This window comes from Bufo bufo, chromosome 4, assembly GCF_905171765.1.
Source record: "Bufo bufo chromosome 4, aBufBuf1.1, whole genome shotgun sequence".
In the NCBI taxonomy this organism is placed as follows: domain Eukaryota; kingdom Metazoa; phylum Chordata; class Amphibia; order Anura; family Bufonidae; genus Bufo; species Bufo bufo.
In genome coordinates, this window is record NC_053392.1 from 102,120,995 (window position 1) to 102,130,083 (window position 9,089).

Sequence of the window (9,089 nt, forward strand, 5' to 3'; positions counted from 1 at the left end):
TTAATCAGCTACTATCGGAATATCGGATCTAAAAGGAAACATATGGCTAATACTAGCACAAGTGGACCATCTAATAATCCCACACAATAGTACAGTAAATAGCAATACCCAACTGTAAACCACGCACAAATTTATAAAATCATATATTATAAACAAATCAAAAATCATACAGATGGGAAAGTGAAACCTAGGTGTTATAGGTAAGATATATATAAAAAATAAAATATAAATAACAATAAAAATAAAAAAAGAATAGATCCCCTCATCCCTCTCCCCATCAATCATGCAGGTATATATAGGTCTAAAAATATGGGGAGCATCACCTAGCAACCACATATGTCCAAGAAATCATCATATGCAAGACTAGCAATCCATTCCATGCAAGACACCGAATATTAGAAGTAGGGAGAATAGTCCCCAAAAAAAGCAGGTCTAACAGCATAGCGATATGAATAATCCCTAAATGGAATGAGTAATCAGGAAGTAGACTGTACCACAGCGATGAATACCAGACCTATTAGAACTATTCAGGACGCAAAACAAAGTGTCTGAGCATGCCCAGTAAATAGTTAGTATCTACGATCGGCACTAAGTCTGGACGCATGCGCACTAAGATCCGAAAGTAAGACGGACGGAACACCAAGTCCCTGAGTATACTGAAATAACATATGGTGAGTATTACCAGCATTAAGTCCAGACGCAGGCGCCTTACAAAGAAACAATAATGATAACATCAGTAGAGTGCCTGGGCATGCGCAATGAGGGTGAACTCACGATCGCTATAAAGTTTATGCGCACAGACAGGTCGCGCAGCTGATTGCTGGTTTGAGGAAAAAGAGGTAGGAAGGTCTTACAAATGGACATCCCACGTAACACCAGTGCTGATTGGCCGGGAGAATATGGTGAGATGAAATAGAGATGGTTATTGGTCCATGCAGCCATGACACACGCAGGGAGGTATTATAAGCCCAGTCCCGCCCCCAACACAAACACTGCCCATTCCCCTGAAGACGCCAAGGGAGCTTGGCGAAACATGTCGGGGGGCAGAGTGTTGTACATGTGATTTTAGCCAGTGAAGTGCCATGTCGAGCCAATGTGTATGATATGGATGCTAGTACCTAGTGCCCAGGGAGGACGCTCTTAGTTAAAGGAGTGCACTGTGGAACTAACAGTGCACAATACAAATAACTGTGGCTACCTGAAAAATTAGATCACAGATATCACCGGAGAAAAGAGCTATAGTGCCCCCTAGCGGCCTATCAGTATAATTATACTACAGATGAGTGCAATAAGACAGGCACCACTGATAATTTTAAAGTGTGAGTTCTAATTATTTTATGGGTACATAATAAATGTTAAATTTTAATACTGTCCAACCCAGAGCACGTGTCAATCTAGAGACAATTAGTGGTCTCTGACCAATTGAAAAATATATATTTAGATAGAATTGAACCTAACATTCTATTTTTCCTCCTTTTGGGCAGTAGTAGTCTAGTCCTGTTTCCTACCAAGGGAATGGTTGCAGGAAGTTGGATAGGGAGTTGAGTTTTAGAGTCCAAAGGGACCAGACATAGCTCAGTGGGGGAAGCCCCCCCCCTCCCCTCCCGGCTGCAGGAGTCTTCCAGGGGTAACAGCTTGTAAAGCACCCTGACTCCAGGCAGTTCACAGACAGAGTATTAGGAGGGGTCAACAGCACTCCACTCAATGTTACCAGAACTGCTAGAAAGTCCAGTAACCAGACTGAAGCCAGAGATTAACACGGCAGAGAGATAAAGTTAAGTATTCAAGTTCCTCTGCCAGTTTACCCTTAGCCTGCTGGAGCCAAGAGAAAGATTAAGTATTGTTTGGATGACACAGGTCTATTGCAAGTTTATTCAAGTAAAAACTGTTAAACTTTACCTGTCTGACCCAGGAAGAAGTACAACAGCAACTTAAAAAGATAAAAATAGACAAATCGCCAGGACTGGATGGCATACACCCCCATATCCTAAGGGAATTAAGTTATGCCATAGCCATACCCTTATTTCTGATATTTGCGGACTCTATACTGACAGGGAATGTCCCACAGGATTGGCGCATAGCAAATGTGGTGCCAATATTCAAAAAGGGTCCAAAAACAGAGCGTGGAAACGATAGGCCGGTAAGTTTAACATCTGTTGTGGGTAAACTGTTTGAAGGTTTTCTGAGAGATGCTATGTTAGAGCATCTTAACGGAAATAAGCAAATAACACCATATCAGCATGGCTTCGTGAGGGATCGGTCATGTCAAACTAATTTAATCAGTTTCTATGAGGAGGTAAGTTCTAGACTTGACAGCGGCGAATCAATGGATGTCGTGTATCTGGACTTCTCCAAAGCATTTGACACTGTACCACATAAAAGGTTAGTATATAAAATGAGAATGCTCGGACTGGGAGAAAACGTCTGTATGTGGGTAAGTAACTGGCTGAGTGATAGAAAACAGAGGGTGGGTATTAACGGTACATACTCAGATTGGGTCACTGTCACTAGTGGGGTACCTCAGGGGTCGGTATTGGGCCCTATTCTCTTCAATATATTTATTAATGATCTTGTAGAAGGCTTGCATAGTAAAGTATACATTTTCGCAGATGACACTAAACTGTGTAAAGTAATTTACACTGATGAGGACAGTATACTACTACAGAGGGATCTGGATAGATTGGAGGCTTGGGCAGATAAGTGGCAGATGAGGTTTAACACTGACAAATGTAAGGTTATTCACATGGGAAGGAATAATGCAAGTCACCTGTACATACTAAATGGTAAAGCACTCGGTAACACTGACATGGAAAAGGATTTAGGAATTTTAATAAACAGCCAACTAAGCTGCAAAAACAAGTGTCAGGCAGCTGCTGCCAAGGCCAATAAGATAATGGGTTGCATCAAAAGGGGCATAGGTGCCCGTGATAAGAACATAGTCCTACCACTTTACAAATCACTGGTCAGACCACACATGGAGTACTGTGTACAGTTCTGGGCTCCTGTAAACAAGGCAGACATAGCAAAGCTGGAGAAGGTCCAGATGAGGGCAACTAAAGTAATAACTGGCATGGGGCAACTACAGTACCCTGAAAGATTATCAAAATTAGGGTTATTCACTTTAGAAAAAAGACGACTGAGGGGAGATCTGTATAAATATATCAGGGGTCAGTACAGAGATCTATCCCATCATCTATTTATCCCCAGGACTGTGACTGTGATGACGGGACATCCTCTGCGTCTGGAGGAAAGAAGGTTTGTACACAAACATAGAAGAGGATTCTTTACGGTAAGAGCAGTGAGACTATGGAACTCTCTGCCTGAGGAGGTGGTGATGGTGAGTACAATAAAGGAATTCAAGAGGGGCCTGAATGTATTTCTGGAGTGTAATAATATTAAAGGCTATAGCTACTAGAGAGGGGTCGTTGATCCAGGGAGTTATTCTGATTGCCTGATTGGGGTTGGGAAGGAATTTTTTATTCCCCTAAAGTGGGGGAAATTGGCTTCCACCTCACTTTTTTTTTTTTTTTTTGCAATCCTCTGGATCAACTTGCAGGATAACAGGCCGAACTGGATGGACAAATGTCTTTTTTCGGCCTTATGTATTATGTTACTATGTTAAGTCTGGACTCTACTTACTCCACCAACTACAACTCCTTTGTTGCTACGGAGCCAAACCCCAGGGTGCGACAGTATCCAAGTAGGATCACCATGACACAAACTATTAGGGCCGCAACATACCACCCAGCATTCCTAAACTCTGGGACTCAATCAACATGGTTGGGGAGGGGGGTTTCAGCCCACTGCATTAGTGTTGTCATAAAAATAACTGATCCATCTGTTATTTTTCAACAGAGAAAAAGTAATTCATCCCCTAATGGATCAATAAGTGCAAACTTATGCTAACTGAGCATAACCGATGCAAAAAATACAGGATCCATTCTTTTATTTTATTTTTATTTTTCTGACGGATCACAAGAACGAAAAGCTGTGATGTGAACTCAGCCCTAAAATATCAGAGCAAAAGGATGTTTATTGGGGAAAACTGTACAATTGTGAGGAGGCTCTAGTACCCTGTTGAGCCGCCTCGATACAAAATGAGATACAGTTGGGCAGACTAGATGATGAGCAATTCATCGAAATGACCATCCTGATTCTTTCAGCCTAATGATGTGCCCATTCTCATAGTCTGTTAACTGGGCAAAATGCCTTAAAGTGCATCGTAGAGGTATGCAACAGTCAAGCAGTCAACGATCTCTCACCAAGACGTACATTACCCAAAAGTAGTCTCTGAAAGTCTTTTTATAGGTCAGCGAGGGAAGCACTTTTATGCTTCAGGGAGCGGACACCCCTGAATAATGGAAACGGGACGGATCCATTATGCAGGCCATAGACTTCTATTATGAGGGAATAAATAACGGAATGCCTCTAAAGGCATTCCGTTATGCATTCCGTCATAGAATTGCGTTATGGTCCGTGGTAACGGAATCCATAACGCAATTCACTTTTTACCACCAAACGAAGCGTGAAAAATTTCAAAATATAAAATTCACTCATCTCTAGGGCAGATGTATACTTTTTCTTATTAATTTAAGTTTTACACAATAATAGCATTTTTTAAACAAAAAAAAAAGATGTTTTAGTGTCTCCATAGTCTGAGAGCCATAGCTTTTTTATTTTTTGACCGATTGTCTTAGGTAGGGTCTCATTTTTTTGGGGATGAGGTGACAGTTTGATTGGTACTATTTTGGGGGGAATATTCCCTTTTGATCGCTTGGTGTTAGGTGACAAAAAATGGCTTTTTTGGCTCTTTTTTTTTGGTGTCCACTTGAGGGGTTAGGTCATGGGATATTTTTATAGAGCTGGTTGTTACAGACGCGGAAATACCTAATATGTCTACTTTTTATTTATTTATTTCACTTTAACACAATCATAGCAGTTTTAAAGCAATAAAAATAAAATTTTAGTGTTCTCCATTGTCTGAGAGTCATAGTTTTTTTTTTGACTGATTGTCTTATTTAGGATCTCATTTTTTGCAGGGTGAAGTGACAGTTTGATTGGTACTGTTTTGCGGGGCATACGCCTTTTTGATCGCTTGGTGTTGCAATTTTTGTGATGTAAGGTGACAAAAAATGGCTTTTTTTGGCACAGATAATTTTTTTTTTTTAGAGTGTTCAGCTGAGGGGTTAGGTCATGTGATATGTTTATAGAGCTCGTAGTTACGGACACGGTGATACCTAATATGTATACTTATTTTCATTTATTTCACTTTAACACAATAATAGCATATTTGAAACAAAAAAATTATGTTTTAGTGTCTCCATGTTCTAAGAGCTATAATTTTTTTTCTTTTTTTTTTAGCGATTTTTTTTGTAGGGGCTCATTTTGTGCGGGATGAGGTGATGGTTTTATTGGTACCATTTTGTGGTACATACGCCTTTTTGATCACTTGGTGTTGCACTTTTTGTGATGTAAGGTGACAAAAATGGCTTTTTTTTACAGTTTTTTTTAAAATGGTGTTTATTGGAAAGGGTGTACCATGTGATATATTTATAAAGCCGGTCGTTACGGACACGGTGATACCTAATATGTGTGTTTTTTCCTTTTTTTTAATTATAAAATCAGGGGAAAGGGGCGCTTTTTCTTTTTTTACTTGAAACTTTTTTTTTTTATTAAAAACACATTTTTTTTTATTTTTTTTAAACTTTATTTCTGTCCCTCTCTGGGACTTTTGAGTATAACAGGAAAAATGGAAAAATCCAGCTCCAGGATGATGAAAAAATCTTAGCTTTATTTGCGGTATTAAAAACTTCAAGATACAGGATGTTAGGAGAATATGAGGACCATAACAGATATAGCGTACCAACCCAAAATAGATTTGAAACCTTGGCGCAGAATTCTTTTTTAGACCAAACCCCGCCTCACCACCTACCCAGAATCAGACGCAGACGATCACAATCACCAGATCACGAAAAACAAACACCAATACCTTACAGACCACCATACAATCTGAGGCACAGAACTCCACCATTGGAACAGAAGAAATCGACATACCAGAGGACACATGCAGAGAAACAGGACTCACGCTCACACAATGTTCAAGACAATTATTTAACAGACAGTCAGAGACACTATCACAGGGAATATCCCATAAAATTAAGAAAACACGACGAGGTAAGAGGAAAACCAGAGCACAAGAGACACTATTAAATACAGACCAGAGTAATATTGTTAATCTGAGTCAAATAATTCTCACACCTGCACAAATCACCTTATTAAATAAGGGATTAAAATTTGCCCCCACAAAAAAACTAAACAAATTTGATACCTACATAGGTATTCAAAAATTTATCCGGAAATTGTGTTTGAAAAAATATTTTTTGAAGAATCCAATTAGCACAGACACGGAGAAGGTAGATCCCTTCACACACACTCACTTAAAGATCAAATCAAAAAAGTTTCCGAGAGCAGAGATCAGTCCAGAGATATCTGCCTTTCAAAAAAACATTGAAATAGGTCTGAACAAGATCAAACCAAAAAGATCTGATAGGAACAATCTAACCAACGCCGAGATTAAGGCCATAAGAGAATTGCAGGAAGAACAGAACATTGTAATTCGCCCGGCCGATAAGGGGGGCGCTATTGTTATTTGGGGTAAAGACAAATATAATGAAGAATGCCTGTCTGAGCTGTCTGACCAATCCACTTATAAAAAAATAAAGAAGGATCCAACAAGCGAATTCAAGTTGGTTTTGACCAATTATTGTGATAAAGGTTTTCAACAAAACATTCTGACTGCACAGGAATATAATTACATTACGGGAACATTAGGTAGACTTCCAATTTTCTACTGCCTGCCGAAGATCCATAAGGATATTGAAAACCCTCCGGGGCGCCCAATTATATCAGGGATAGGGTCCTTAACAGCGAATCTATCGCAATATATCGACATCCTGCTGCAGCCATTGGTAAAAACTACCAAGTCCTATATCAAGGACACAACCCAAATTATTGGGATATTGGAGGGACTGGATGTCCAACCGGAGTGGATTATTAACACACTGGACATACAGTCCCTCTACACGATAATAGACCATACACAGGGGGTTTTGGCCCTAAAGGAACAACTGAATTCCAATGGGACTATGCAGCGGGAACAGATAGATTTTATAATAGAGGGTGTGGATCATATCCTTCACCATAATTATTTTTTCTTCAACGATGAATATTATTTACAGTTGAGGGGCACCGCCATGGGTACCAGGTTCGCCCCCAGCTACGCTAATTTATTTTTAGCCCAGTGGGAACATGAGTTTATAGACCCCAAGCTTGGGGGCGACCTGGTCCTATGGCGGCGCTACATCGACGATGTCGTTTTCATTTGGAGAAATGGTGAGGATGGACTACAACAGTTTATGCAAGACTTAAATAAGAATATATACAACTTACGTTTTACGGCAGACATGAACAAAGAAAAGGTAGACTTCCTAGACATACAAATAACAAAAAAAGACAATAAATACCTGTGTAACACTTATCACAAACCAACATCTAAAAATGGGTTTATTCTTTTCTCTAGCTGCCATTTGCCAAGATGGCTCACAAATGTCCCCCTCGGGCAGTTCCGCTGTATTAGACGTAACTGTACTGAAAATAAAAATTTTGAGGAAGAAGCCATAACAATGAATTTGCAGTTTAGAGAAAGGAATTACCCGGCTAAAATACTTGAAGAAGCTTTGGGAAAGGTAAGACAGCTGAACAGAGAGTCCTTCTTTGAGACCAAATCCCCACAGAACTTTGATAAAAGTTCTGAGTTCAGAATAATCCTGCCTTACAATGCTCAATCGAAACAAATCTCACAACTGATCAAACAACATTGGCACCATGTGCTATATGATAAAATAATTGGCCCTATTTTACCAGCTCAACCACTCATTACCTATACTAAAGCTCCTAACTTGGGTATACAAATAGCCCCCTCAATAAAGGACAAAAAGAAGAAAACAAACACATCAGTCTGGCTGAATGCTAAAGGTTTCTTTAGATGTGGAACATGCATAGGATGTAGGAAAACTAAATTTCCCAAAAAAATGACAGAAATTTCCTCAACCCAAAATGCCTTCTCGATGACAGTGAAACAACCTCTGACATGCAATTCCTCCAGTGTGGTCTACCTAATCCAGTGCCCTTGTCCTAAACAGTATATTGGCCGCACTAAAAGACAGCTGAAAGTGAGAGTATCGGAACATCTCAACAATATCACAAAAGGATGCGAAAATAATCCACTATCTAAACACTTTAAAGAGACACATAACAAAAGCTGTACAGGCCTGACATTTATGGCGCTGGAGAAGATAGACACACACTGGAGGGGGGGCAATCACATAGAGAAAATGTCGAGAGCGGAATCGAGACGTATTTACGACTTTGGGAGCATGATGCCAAGGGGACTAAACTCAGAGCTTGAAATATTTGGCTTTTTATAAGACGGAGGGTCGCCCGCCCGTAAGTCCACAGAGAGTCGCATGTTTGGCTGTTTATCAGCACTGTGACTCTCTCTGGGCGACAGGCGTGCGCCCCCTAACTCTTCCCTGAACGTGTCGGATGTATCGCCATCCGACCCAATTCGAGGTCATTTTTAAGCTGCTAAAATTGCCCTACAATTTTAAATATCAATGTTATTTTAATGCAACATGGGGTATAGTACATTTCGAAGTAAAAACACAACAAATTTTCAAAAAACGCAACAAATGGCTCAAAAAATGCAACAAATGGTGAAAAAACGCAATCTTAAAAAAACGCACAATAACCGCAACCAAAAACCGCATGTATGAAAAGCAACAATATCGTATGACTTATGAACTTTGAACTATCTATGAATGTTATTCTGAGAAAATATGGTTTACAGCAGATTCAGGAGTAAAGAATGTAAACAAATATTAAAAAAAAAAAAAAAAAAACGCATGCAAAAAACACATGCAAAAAAACGCATGCATAAAAATATTTAGAAAATTAAGAAAATCATATCATTTATCAATCCTTGAATGATCATGGATGAATAAGATTGAAAAAGATTGAAAAATAAATAT